The following is a 14,953-nucleotide window of genomic DNA, read 5'->3' as shown; positions in this document are numbered from 1 at the left end:
TCTTAGGATTTATTCTCTTAGCAGCTTGTCTATCTACCCTACAGCAGTGTTATAGCTGTAGTCATCAGGCTGTGCCTCACACACTAGTACTTATTTATCTTGTAACTGGAAGTTTGTGCTTTCGACCACTTTTCTCCAATTCCCCTTTTCTCACCGTCCACCCCTGGCAACCCTAAGTCTGAAGTCTTTTTTTTTCTTTAGAAGTTTGGCTGCTGCTATTGTTATTTTTATTAGATTCCACGGATAAGTGAGATCATGCAGTATTTGTCTTTCTCTTACTTCGCTTAGCATAATGTACTCAAGGGCCACCCATGCTCTCACAAATGGTAGGATTTCCTTATTTTTTATGGACGAATAATATTTCACTGTATATACAGCACAACTTCATAATCCCTTCATCCATTGATGGACGCCCAGATTGTTAGTATGTCTTGGATGTTGCAGATGATGCTGCTGTGAACGCAAAGATATAGGTATCTTTTCAAGTCAGTGTCTTCATTTCCCTTGGTCCTATTTCCAGAAGTGGAATTGCTGTATCATATAGTAGTTGTATTTTTAATTTTTGAGGATCCTCCATACTGTTTTCCATAGTGATTGCACCAATTTACATTCCCACCAACAGTTCACAAGGTTCCCTTTTCTCCACATCCTCACCAGCACTTTTTACCTCTTGTCTTTTTGATGATGGCCATTCTAACAGGTCTAAGGACGGGGCTCATTGTGGTTTTAACTTGCATTTCCTTTTTTTTAAATTTTTTAATTTTTATTTTTTTTTAATGCTTATTTATTTTTGAGACAGAGAGCGACAGAGCATGAACAGGGAAGGGTCAGAGAGAGAGGGAGACATAGAATCTGAAGCAGGCTCCAGGCTCTGAGCTGTCAGCACAGAGCCCGACGCGGGGCTCGAACTCACGGACTGTGAGATCATGACCTGAGCCGAGGTCAGACGCTTAACCGACTGAGCCACCCAGGCGCCCCTAACTTGCATTTTCTTAATGACTAGTAATGTTGAGCATCTTTTCATGTACCTGCACAACTCTCATTTATCTTCTTTGGAGAAATGTCTACTCAGGTCCTTTGCTTATTTTTTAATTGGGTTGATGTTTTGCTCTTGAATTGTGTAAGTTCTTTACACACTGCAGTTATTAGTCCCATGTGGAATATATGGTTTACATTTTTTTTTCCATTCTGTAGGCTGTCTTTTCACTTGGCTGGAGGTTTCTTTCAGGAGGCATCACACTTCCCAGTTTCAAGCTACACTATAAATCTATAGTTATCAAAACAGTACGGTACTGGCATAAAAACACACCGACCAATGCAACAGAAATAAAAGCCCAGAAATGAATCCAAGCATATACTATCAACTATTATTTGAGAAGGAAGCCAAGAACACTCAATGGAGAAAAGACAGTCTCTTCAATAAATAGTGCTGGGAGACCTGGATATTCACATGTACGAGAATGAAACTGGATCCCGATCTTATACCACAAACAAAAATTAAATCACAATGGATTAGAGACTTATATATAAGACCTGAATCCATGAAACTCCTAGAAGGAAGTTCCTCTAGGAATACAGCTCTTTGACATGGTCTGGGTAATGATTTTCTGGACAGAACACCTCAAAACACAAGCAGCAAAATCCTAACTGAGCAAGTGGGACTACATCCAACTAAAAAGCTTCTATCCCCAGCGTATGGAGGCAGGAGGTGAACTAAAAAAGATGACCTAACTAATGGTCGCACAACTACAGCATAGCAGGGCTGGCATTTGAACCTCATCTGCCTGATTTGAGTGGCTGCTTTCTATCCATTGCCGATCGTCAGCGCCCTCCTGATATTCTTGCCCTTTTATAATGGTAAAATATTATGTCTTTTAGGATGGAAAAACACATTGCTCTTTAAACTCCCTGAAAGCTTTCTCCAGCCCACACTGAAAATTATAGACACCCAAAATTGACCAGAATCATCATCCATAACCTTTACTCCCAACCACCCAAACTGCTACATAATAAGATGGTGAAGCTCTAGAACATAAATGCACAATAGTGAACCAAATTCTAAAGCGTAATTAGACAACACTGGGAAAAATTCTGTAAATATTCTCAGCTGTGCCATGAAAACTTTATAAAGCAAAGGAAGAGACAGATCTCAAGTGTCAGCTGCTGCCTTCAGGGAAGCCACCTGCCATGGCCATTCTCCAGACAGCTTACCAAGCAAAGATACCAACTTTGTAGGGGCCAAATCAGATCTGGAATGCTTAGAGAAACAACATGTCTAATATGCCTCCAAGCATGTGGGAATAGATCATCCAGGAAAGGCATCTATTCATTCCAAACATGTCACTAAACACCTACTCAAGCTAGTATTTGTTCTAAGCACTAAATCCAACATGAATGAGAGAGATAGTCCCTCAAATGGAAATGTAGGTACGCCTTAATTCTTTTTGACTACAGTCAAGTATACTGGGTCCAATAAACTGCTGGCTGAGCATAAAGAAGTGAATGAAATAGACCCAAATGTGTGCCCTCAGAAAACTGACATTCTGAAGGGATAGAAGAACAAGTAAATAAATAAAGCAGCAAATTATGCCAGATGACGACTAGGAGTTTCAGGTCTCTCTCTCTCAGAAAATAAGAGAACTGCTATATAGAAAATTAGGAAGGATACAGAACTGAAAAATACAATTAACCAGTAGGATCTAATTGACATATAGAGAACCCTTCACCCAACAACAGCAGAATACATATGTTTTTTCCAAGTAGTTACGGGACATTCACCAAGGTAGATTATGCCCTCATCCATAAGACAAACCTCAGATAATTAAAAAAAAAAATACTTAATTCATGTAAAGTTCTCTAACCACAATGGAATCAAACTAGAAATCAAGAGAAGGACAACATGAAGGCTCTCTCTAAATTCTTGGAAATTAAAGAAAGCACTTCTAAATAATCCATGGATAAGAGAAGAAAGCCGGAAATACAATTTTGAAAATACATAAAATATATGAGATGCAGCTCAAGCTGTTCTGTAAGGGGTATTTATGTAAATGCTTTAATAGAGAACAAAGATCACTAACAAACTCCTACCTCAAGAAACTACAAAAAGAAGAGCAAAGTGAACACAAACCAAGCAAGACAAAAGAAAATGTGAAGAGTAGAAATCAATGAAATTTAAAAAAAAAAGTACAGAAAAGCAATGATACAAAAAGCAAGGAGACACAAATCACCAGCAACACCTATGTAAATGGCTGAAATAAAAAGTAGTAACACCACCAAAGACTGACAAAATGCCGAAAAACGGGCGCACTCATACATGGCTGGTAAAGATGAAAAATGGTACAGTCACTCGGGCAAAGGGTTTTGCAGTTTCTTATAAAACTAAATATTCAATTACTATACAACCCAGCAATTGCACTCTTGGGCATTTATCACAGAGAAAATTATGCTGAAATAAAAACCTGTACACAAATGCTCTGAGAGGCTCTATTTGTAACAGCCCCAAATTGGAAAGAGCTGTTGTGTCTTTCAATGGATGAACGAACAATCTATGGTACATCTACCACTCAACAACAACAACAACAACAACAACAAAGGACTATTGACACATGCAACAATCTGGATGACTCTCCAGGAATTGGGACAAACTGGGGGGGGGGGGGGTGTGTCAATTACATACAGTATGATTCCACTTATTTTGGAAATGACAAAATGTCATGAAATAGAAAAGAGGGAGGTATCATTATAAGAGGGAACACAAAGGATCTTTGTGGTGATAGAAATGGTCTGTATCTCAACTGTGGTGGGAGATAGAGAAACCTACCCGTGTTAGAATTTTATTTAACTAAAAACATACACCACACACAAAAGAGTACAGTTAAAATCAAGGAAATCTGAGCAAGATTGATGGGTAGTAGCCATGTCAATATCCTGGTTGTGATACTACACTACAGGTTAGCAAGATGTTACCTCTGGAGGGAAAAGGGATTAAATGTAGTCAGGATCCTTCGGTATTATTTCTTACAACTGCACGTAAATCTATAATTATCTCAAAATAAAAAGTTTTTGGGGGCACCTGGGTGGCTCAATTGGTTAAGCGTCTGACTTCGGCTCAGGTCATGATCTCATGGTTCCTGAGTTCGAGCCCCACGTAGGGCTCTGTGCTGACAGCTCAGAGCCTGGAGTCTGCTTCAGATTCTGTGTCTTCCTTTCTCTCTGTCCCTCCCCTGCTCACACTCTGTCTCTTTCTCAGAAGTTGAATAAACATTAAAACAATTTCAAAATAAAAAGTTTTTTTTAAAGTAATGCACCATAACAAAACAAAACAAAACAAAACTGTAGGAATGACATTGACAGTAAGGAAAGGGAAATGTGTTTTAACGCTATTGCCTTGTATTAGATCAGCTTTTGATATCCCTAGCCTTGAAGTTTGGTTTGAATATCTTAGAACACACATTCTTTTTCTGGACTATGCCTCACTTCCCTACACATTCGGCTAAGAATGCTGGCAGTTTCAAAGAAAATAGAAGAATAGACAGATGGTGTTCTGGAAAAAAAAAAATTCATAGACCTAAATATGAAAAACCCTGGCAAGGAAAGAATGTCACCAACCAAAATCAGAATCATGTTTTAGTGGAATGGAAGATTTATTTTGCCTAGCACACACGAAGGATTACCTAGGAATTATGGAACTATGCTATGAAAAGTAAACATTTAGTTTGAGGAATCCTCAAAAAAAAATAGCTACACTTATCAAAAAAAAAAAAAGGCAAAGTGCTGGTCTCATACATAATACAGTAAATCTCCCAACTCAAGGACTATGAAGAGTTAAAAAAAAAATACACAAAACTCTAAATGAAATTACAACTATTTGGGGGGCACCTAACTGGCTCAGGTGGTAAACCACGTGACTCTTCATCTCAGAGTCACGACTTCAAGCCCTACATTGGGGATGGAGCCTACTTAAAAAAAATTAAAAGTATCTTTCTAACTTCATGTAGTTCCAAAATAGGTGAAGCACATACAGTTACATTTAAAAACAAACACTAATGGAAAACAACACTCTCCATATTTTAATATGAGACTTATTTACAAACAAACAAAAAAGGCTTATTGCATCCAAGTGTCATGAATCAGAATTTTTACATTGGTGTAATTTCAGCACTGTGAATTGCTTTTAATATCTCAGTTACCACATTTCGGGTTAATTCTCAAAGAATGTGAATTTTTAAAGATAACAAGAGAAGGTAATAAATACAAAGTATATTAGAAGCAATCTACTCTCCTCTTACCTTTGTATGTTTCTGAACCTGATGCTAACAATAGGAAAATAAGTATCTCTTATTACCATTCTACAAGTCAAGTCTAGGGAGACTTCACAGACCAGTTTCCCTATACCTTAAAAACCTGTGTCACCAAAAGTTACGAATATAAAATATCCTGCAGATATGTGTCCTAATTTACCTTTGACAGATACCTTTCTGAAACGCCAATTACCGTTATGCTGAGCTAGGAGACGTAAGATTCATAACATCCGCTTCCTGTAAGAATGGTAACAGCCTGTAGTAAAAAGTGTGAAAAGACATTAATAGAAGACATACGACACTTTCTATTGGCAACTTTGACACCTTTTTTAAATTCTAAAGGAAGCTGTGAATAAACGATCCGCTTAGAGATCGTGCTTATTCAAATCTGCTTGAAGGTAAAACCTCATCAAAGTAAGGTATAACAACATCTGGAAAATTTGTTCTTAATAAACAAAATGAACCTGTACCTTTTATTCCATTTTGCCTAACGGGCAAGAGACAAAAATACCAAGAAGAATTCATACAAACTATTGATGGTGAAAAGCCCAACACCAACTAAAGAGGTCATCAAGAATTTCCCCCTAAATTTTAGATAAGCAACCATCTCACCGATGCAAATTCAAAGTTCTGAGCCAATTGTTCCTGAGCAAATTAACATGTTCTCGGTCCCGTGGAGCTGAATGTGCACGAAACCTGCCCTGTGGAAACCTGTCCAAGTCGTGGGCCCCTCCGTCCGCCCGCACCAAGAACCTGGTGCTCACTCTCAGCTCCTCCCTTCTCTCGTCCCTCACATCTGGTCAGCGACACGTTTACTGCCTCCATGCTGTTAGCAGGCCCTCCCCTCCAGCCGGCCCTCCTGCCCTCCTGCCCTCAGCATCTCTTGCCGCAACACTTACTGCTCGGTCGCCTGGGTTTCTGGAAAGCACCAGAACAGGCCGCTCTCTGGGTCGCCGACAGCATCAGGCAACCAACCTCACACACCTGAAAACACGGCTTTCTTGCCAACGCAACCCCTTCGCCCGGCCTTGTGCCATCTGCTCGCCACCCACCTCGCCGGCTCCTACTTGTCAACACCGCACCCCGTCACCTCTCATCATGTACGCTCCGGTCACGGAGCTACACGCTACGTGGGGCCCAAGTCCACACTCCCAGGCTTCAATAACGCCATCTGCCCAGAGTTTCCTTCCCTTCACATCCTGCCCCCTCAAGCTCAGTAGCAGTGTTGAAGGGAACGAGGAGTTGGTCTTCCTGGACAGGCCCATCCCCAGTCCCCAGGGCGGTACGTGGCCCACAGTAAGCGCATGCAGAGTTTTGCAAAGCTCAGCCTACGATCAGTACACATCGGTTCCATTCATATTCCTTTGTCCGGAAGCCAGATGCACGGCACATCAAACTCCAAGGCGGGCTGGGGAAGAAAGTATGTGCCCAAGGACAGGAAATAATAGACTTGGATGAGTCACCCGCACTCTGCCACATCAGAGAACTGTCATAGAAACACAACGTCGACAAGAAAAATAAAATCCAAAAGTGCAAAACCAAAGGAGAAAAGCTACTTTGGCTTGAAGTAGAAATCTACTACAAGTTGAATTTAAACCAACAGGGAGGGAAATGAAAAAAATATTGACGGTGAACATTAAGTTACAGAAACATTAGGTGTCTAGATGTTTCAGAGGGGATGGTATCAATCTTTCATTTGTGTAATTAAACTACTTCAGGATCTTCTTTTTAAGAAGCTAGGATAATAATGATGGCAAAGATGGCATGCATAAAAATCTACTTACGAAATACCAATGCAATAATCGTAAATAAAATCAGTAAACGGAAGACACAGTCCACCGAAAGAATAAATCATACCTAAGTGTGGTTAACTCCAAGAATATAAGAATGTTCAGTATTAGAATTTTCATTTTTTTAAATAATTTTTCATGTTTATTTATTTTTGAGACGGAGAGACTGAGAAAGACTGCAAGTGGGGGAGTGGCAGAGAGAGGGAGACACAGAACCCGGAGCAGGTTCCAGGCTCTGAGCTGTGATCACAGAGTCCGACAAAGGGCTCAAACTCACACACCGTGGCATCATGACCTGAGCCATCATCAGACGCCTAACCAACTGAGCCACCCAGACAATTCTAGAAATTTCTTCATATAAATCGTATTAATAATTCTAGTAAGTCAAATGAGAAAAATCATATCATTCTCTACATAGACAAAAAGATGGCATTTGATAGAATTCCAAACCCACTTTTTTAAAACATTTTTTTTAACGTTTATTTATTTTTGAGACACAGAGAGAGCATGAACAGGGGAGGGGCAGAGAGAGAGGGAGACACAGAATCTGAAATGGGCTTCAGGCTCTGAGCTGTCAGCACAGAGCCCGACGCAGGGCTCGAACTCACGGACTGTGAGATCATGACCTGAGCCGAAGTCGGACGCTTAACCGACTGAGCCACCCAGGTGCCCGCCAAACCCACTCTTAATAAAAACAAAGTTTTCGTAATACATAAAAACTAACTAGGTATGTTAATCCCTAAATGTTATAAATCAATGGAAAAAAATATATAATAATATAACTGGGAAGCTTAGAAAAATCTGAAAATGTGTAACAAATAGTAGCATAATGTGTACAAAATGTGTACAAAATAATAACCAGTTAAAAAAAGATACTGTTTAAATAGTAGCTACAAGAATAAAGACCTACAGGGGCGCCTGGGTGGCTCAGTCGGTTGAGCGTCCAACTTCAGTTCATATCTCACAGTTCGTGGGTTTGAGCCCCTCGTCGGGCTCTGTGCTGAGAGCTCAGAGCCTGGAGCCTGTTTTGGATTCTCTGTCTCCCTCTCTCTCTGCCCGTCCCCTACTCACACTCTGTCTCTCTCTCCCTCAAGAATAAACAAACATTTTTAAAAACTTTTTAATAAAAAAAAGAATAAAGACCTAGAAATAAACTTAACAAGAAATGTACAAGATTATATTATATGAAGTTTTTAAACTCGGTATCAGAAAGAAAATATAAGTAAATAAAAGAACTTAACTTGTTTCTGTCCTGGCAGATTCAGTATCGACATGAAATTAATTCACTACAAGTAATTCCAGATCTCAGGAAATTTCAATAAAATATCAGTAGATACATGTAATAACTAAACAATGGTGTTTCTAAAGTTCATCTGGAGAGCTGAACACATAGGAATAAGAAAATTCTGGAAAAAGTAATGTAGTGAGTGAGGAATAGCTGTACCTGACAGTAAAGCATATAATCAAGTTACAGTAGTTAGAAGACTATGATAGTGGTGAAGAAGCAGATGGATCATACAAGGGGATAATGAGTCCAGGAGACACAAGCAGAGCCCTGTCTTGTGGTATCGCCATTCAAATGATAAGGGTTCGATTGATACAAAATTTCATCTAGTACTCCTGCTTTGGTTTAGAAGACCTCACCCATATTTCAGATCAATCAGAATTCCCTCCGAGCAACAGAGTGCTATGGAACTGGAGCCGAAAGGCAGACTCTTCGCAACTGTGTACTTGGTGCGTATTCTACCGGGTTTTCCTCTAAAATACTCCAGTACAGGGGCACCTGGCGGGCTCAGATGGTTAAGCATCCAACTCTTGATTTCGGCTCGGGCCACGATCTCGCGGTTCCTGGGACTGAGCCCCGCCCTGGGCTCTGCGCTGACAGTGCTAAGCCTGCTGGGATGCTCTCACTCTTGGCCCCTTCCCCACGCATGCGCACGCAGGCGCACTGTCTGTCTGTCTCTCTCTCTCTCTCTCTCTCTCAACAAACACAAAAAGAGTTTTAAGTAAACACAACATTCCAGTATGTATTTATAAGTTCTTCATTTACACAGAGTTCGTTGTTTTCTTTTTACCTAAAAAATGTATTACTTAAATATTCAGAATCATATGAATCACATGCAGCTTTGTATGTCAGGATTATTTTAAGATTACAACAGCAACTGACAGGTATAAAGGAGGATAATGAGTACAGGTACACTGCCATATTACAGAGAAATTAACTAATGAAACCTGTTAGGTCATGTCCTAATAGCTAAATACTAATTATTGAAGTTATTGTATTGACTTCAATAAGGTGTGAGATGGTTTTAACATAAAGTCTTGAGACTCGGGTCACCCCATAATTTTTTGCCACTGAAAAAGTAAGATTTTTCCACTTAGAGCAAAATACCACCGGAACACAAGGGAATAATTCTGCATAACAAAGGGGGCACTGTAAAAGGAGAGAAAGATATGGCTTACTCAAAAAATAAACAATGTGCATCGGCCATAGCAACATCTTTCTAGACAGGTCTCCTGAGGCAAGGGAAACCAAAGCAAAAAATAAACCATGGGGACTATATCAAAACAAAAATCTTCCGCAAAGCAAAGGAAACAATCATGATGACTAAAAGGCAACCTACTGAGTGGCAGAAGATATTTGCAAATGACCTATCTGTTCAGGGTTAGAGAAAGAATTTATACAACTTGACACACACACACACACACACACACACACACACACACACACACACAACACAAATAACCCCATTTAACAACGGCAGAATACACAAGCTAACATTTCACCAAAAAAGACACCCAGATGGCCAACCGACACTTGAAAAGATCAACATCACTCATCATTCAGGGAAATGCAAATCAAAACCATAGCCAGGCATCAGCTTACACCTGTCAGAAGGGCTAAAATCAAAAACACAAAAAACCACAAGTATGGCAAGGATGTGGAGAAAAAGGAATCCTCCTGTGCTCTTGGTGGGAATGTACATGGTGTAGCCACTCTGGGAACCAGGATGGAGGTGGCTCAAAAAATTAAAAATAGAACTACCATATACGATCCCGTAATTCCGCTACTGGATACTTACCCGAAGAATAAAAACACGCTCATTCAAAAGGATACATGCAGCCCCTACGTCAACTGCAGCATTATTTACAATATCCAAATTTTGAGAGCAGCCCAAATGTCATCAAAAGAGGAATGGATAAAGACGACGTGGTGTATATACACACCGGAATATTACTCAGCCATAAAAGAGAAGGAAACCTTGCCATATGCAACAACATGGATGGAGCTAGAGAGTTGGACAAAGCAAGATAAGTCAATCAGAGAAAGCCACATACCGTATGATTTCACTCCTATGTCGAATTTAAAAACAAAACCAACAAACAAGGGACCAATCAAGAGACAAACCAAAAAACAAACTCTTAACTATAGGGAACAAACAGATGGGTTACCAGAGGGGAGGTAGGGGTGGGATGGGTGAAATAGGTCAAGGGGATTAAGAGCACACTTACCATGATGCACACTGAGTAATGTATGGAATTGCTGAATCACTATATTGTACACCTGAAACTGATACAACCCTGTAAGTTAACTAACTGGAATTAAAAAAATAAACAGGGTCACCATCTAGGAAATGATAAAATCATATCCTTGTTTCATTCCCTATATTACAATTAATTCCAGGCGAATCAATGATTTAAATGTAAAAACATTTTAAAAGCTCCGGAAGAACACAAGAGAAATTTTCAGTATAATGTCATACAACATATGCCACAACTATCTTCTTCACAGATATAGTCCCAGCAACCCAGTATCTTAACAAATACTTGTTGAATTAGAATGAACTGAATTGAATACCAGATCTTAAAGGAGTAGAGCCACATTCTAAAGTGTTCACTAAAGGTGCAAATAAGAACCTTATGTCAAAGAGTCTTGGGGAAAACATGTCACTGCATCTTGTAGCAAATGCTTAAGTAAACTGGAGACAAAGACACCCTCAAGACCCCCATCTGAGAAAAGCCAAGGGTTTCCTGACAGTGGGAAGAGCCCTCAGCCGAATTCCACAGGAAGGTGCCTTGCCCTCTCTTGCTCCTTGACTCGGCACATCTGTCATCCTCAGCAACTGCCCTGCTCACGTGCGGCCGATGTACTTCCCCTTCTGGCTCCATGGCACACCTCCAAAAGGGCTACTTTTGGTGACTCCATCTGCCAAGAGATGCAGAGTGTGTCACACAGACAAGCTTGCCCATGACTCTGCGAGGGAGAGCCGGTGAATGCTTTAAGAATGATCTAGCGCAAAGCTTCAAGTGGCGTGGCAAAGCTATGGAACGCTGAGAAACAGCAGCTGCCGTCAGACCAGCTCAGCAGGAAGCTATTAGGACTGGGGCAGCTCATTCTGAGCAAAGGCATCTGTCCAACTGCAGCTGAGGCATCTTTAACAACAGCGGCAGGCTTTGTTCCAGAGCTGCTCTGCCCAATAAGCAAGCCTCCCGTGGTTTCAAGAGAGAAGGATCTCAAGTCCTAGATAGATCTTTTCCAACCCCCCTGAGCTAATGATCATCTTCAATCAGTGCTAACAACCTGAAAACAAAAAACTATACAAAATATCTGCAGCAGGATTTGGATTCACAGTCAAGGTCTTAGTCTTGGTCCGAAACTTGAAGCTTCTCCAAGAGGAGACTCAGCTGGAAGTTTTCTCACAATGCCACTGCCCTCACTCAACGTTCACCTTTTCTACTATTGGCATCATACGTTAATCAGCCTGCAAGGATTTTCTGAGGACCCATAATGAACCCGACACAGTACTAGTCCCTGATGAGGACTTCAAGATTTCCAAGGCACCTACTTCAGTCTTCTAGGAGCTTAAAAAGTTTCCTCAGAAAAGTAAACTTTAGTCACATTAAATGCTGGGGGAAGGATTAAACACAAGAAGCGTGGTAATGATCTTCATTCCAGCGAACAGAAGCACAGAGAAAGGAGAAATGCAGACAGGGAAGTAGGATGTGATCTGGGTCTTGCAGGGAGGGGGGTGGGGTGGGGAGGCAGAGGGAAAAGGAAGAACACTGTGGGTAGGAGGAACAGGATGAGTGGGGGCTCACAAGTGGGGGAGAGCTGGCATGAAATTCAGGTCATCGCATCTGGTGAGAACTCATGAATCTGCATCTACAGGGAAGCTATTTGATGCTCATGATTTTGTCTTGGGTTTCCTTTAAGTTGTCAGTCCACTGCACCAGGGTAGCTGCAAACTGTCCCATATTATTTGAAATGGCTTCTTGAAAATCACAAGCTGGACTCTTACTCAGAACCAAATGTGAGAGCCCTGAGGGATCACAGCACTCATGCAGGCCATCCCTTCCTTTCACGGATTCAGGAAGGTTGCCCCACAGGGTCAAAACCAGTGGGGAAGAGCTACCTGCTCTCCAGCTAAACTCATTCAGAGACTTTTTTGTTTTTTCCTCCAAGCCATGTTTTTTCACATTTTAAGCTTGGCAGCTTTTCCCTCTGGTCCCACCACTTCACCAAAGACTGTTCCTTAAAAGCAGGGACATCCATCAGTTTTCTCTAGCACAGAATAATTATTAAGCGTGAACTGTGCGCAAGGCATTTGGGCTAATATGATCGATGATATTAAAAAAAATTTTTTGGGGGGCGCCTGGGTGGCGCAGTTGGTTAAGCGTCCGACTTCAGCCAGGTCACAATCTCGCGGTCTGGGAGTTCGAGCCCCGCGTCAGGCTCTGGGCTGATGGCTCAGAGCCTGGAGCCTGTTTCCGATTCTGTGTCTCCCTCTCTCTCTGCCCCTCCCCCGTTCATGCTCTGTCTCTCTCTGTCCCAAAAATAAATAAAAACGTTGAAAAAAAAATTTTTTTTTTTAAAAAATTTTTTAATGAAACAATCACATTCTTGCTTGTAGCCAGAGAGCCAAATCCAAATGGATACTTTTGCTGTTGAGTCGCATATGTATTAAGTGATTTCTATGTGGGAACATGGGAATCCGAAGGAAGAGTTGGGGAAGGAGGCGAAGACACGTCAAATTCACCGCGATACAGTACGTTCGCTGCAACGACATCAGCGAGCTGAGGCTGCTGAGCAACGCTGACAAAGGAGAAGTGACCCAGCTCCAGCCAGACATCACGGAGTCTTCACGAAAGACCTCCTATCTGAATTGGGTCCTCAAGAATGAATAGAAGTCACCTGGGTGAACAAAGTGTGTGGGGGGGTGGGGAACAGCAAGACAACATGGCATGTTCAGAGAGCTGAAGCAGTTGATGAAACAGGTTGCTGCACTCCAGGAAGGATAAAAGCAAAAACCGTCGAGAAAGTCAAAGGTCAAACCATCAGGGTCCTGGCACATCAAGCCATAGAATGTGATGTTTGCTACAGGGACCCACAGAAAATTTCAAGTATAGCAGTGACATGAGCAGACGGATCATGCTGGTAATTGGGGGGAGACAAGGCTGCAAGCAAAAAGACCAGTTGGTGTCATGTCAGGCAAGAGATAATGATGGATTTTTACGGGGTTTGGTGTATAAATGAGTGGAGATGATTGAAAAAGAAAGATCATTAAAGATGATTCCTGGCTTTCTAATTTGTGTGACTGCAACCACCAAGATCAAGAATCCTAAAGAAGACAAGTTCATGCTAAAGTAGACTGACTGTAAGAAACGTTTGTGACATCTGTCTGGGGACGCCGAGCCCACAGAAAGATTAAGAAGTATTAAGTTCATAGGAGAGAACTGGGCTTCAGGGGTGACCAGCCTAGGAGTAGTAAAGTTAGGAAAGTAGATGACAACACTAGTAAGAAAATATAGGTTGACAATTGACATGTGAGCTAAATGGAGCCCCAGAAAGCAGGAGCCCCAGAAAGCAGGAATAGTCAACTGTGGGCAAGGGGAGAAGAAAGAGTGACAAAATGGAGAAGGAATGGTCAGAGGGGATTTACAGGGACAACAGGGGAAGAGAGGAGGCCATGATCACCAGTTTCAGTATGACAGTGGAGTCAAATAGATAAATCTAGAGGCATTCATTGGATTTGCAAGTAGGAACTCACTGGTGACTATACCAAGATCTAGTTCCAAAAAAAAGGGGGGGAGGTGAAAGAGAAGGCAGTTTGCAATGAGTTCTTACAGTAACTGGTAGTGAGGAAATGAAGAATGTAAATCATCGACATTTAGGTAAAAAGAGGAGGAAAGATCAGATGCTATCTTGAAGGAGATAGTGTCCAAGAAGGATTTGTGGGTTTGTTTTATACACACACACACACACACACACACACACACACACACACACACAAATTTATTGTCAAATTGGTTTCCATACAACACCCAGTGTTCATCCCAACAGGTGCCCTCCTCAATGCCCATCACCCACTTTCTCCTCTCCCCCACCTCCCATCAACTCTATTTGTTCTCAGTTTTTATGAGTCTCTTATGGATTGCCTCCTTCCCTCTCTGAAACTTTTCCCCCCTTCAAATCCCCCTTGGTCTTCTGTTGAGTTTCTCAGGATTCACATATGAGTGAAAACATATGGTATCTTTCTCTGCCTGACTTATTTCACTTAGCATCACACTCTCCAGTTCCATCCACGTTGCTACAAATGGCCAGATTTCATTCTCTCTCATTGCCAAGTAGTATTCCATTATAAACCGCATCTTCTTTATCCATTCCTCAGTTGATGGCACATTTAGGCTCTTTCCATAATTTGGTTATTGTTGAAAGTGCTGCTATAAACACTGGGGTGCATGGGCTCCTATGCATCAACACTCCTGTATCCCTTGGGTAAACTCCTAGCAGTGCTGTTGCTGGGTCATAGGATAGGTCTATTTTTTAATTTTTTGAGGAACGTCCATACTCTTTTCCAGAGC

Source organism: Prionailurus viverrinus, chromosome D1, assembly GCF_022837055.1.
Source record: "Prionailurus viverrinus isolate Anna chromosome D1, UM_Priviv_1.0, whole genome shotgun sequence".
NCBI lineage: Eukaryota > Metazoa > Chordata > Mammalia > Carnivora > Felidae > Prionailurus > Prionailurus viverrinus.
The sequence above is the reverse complement of the archived record's forward strand: the minus strand, read 5'-3'. Positions refer to the sequence as shown.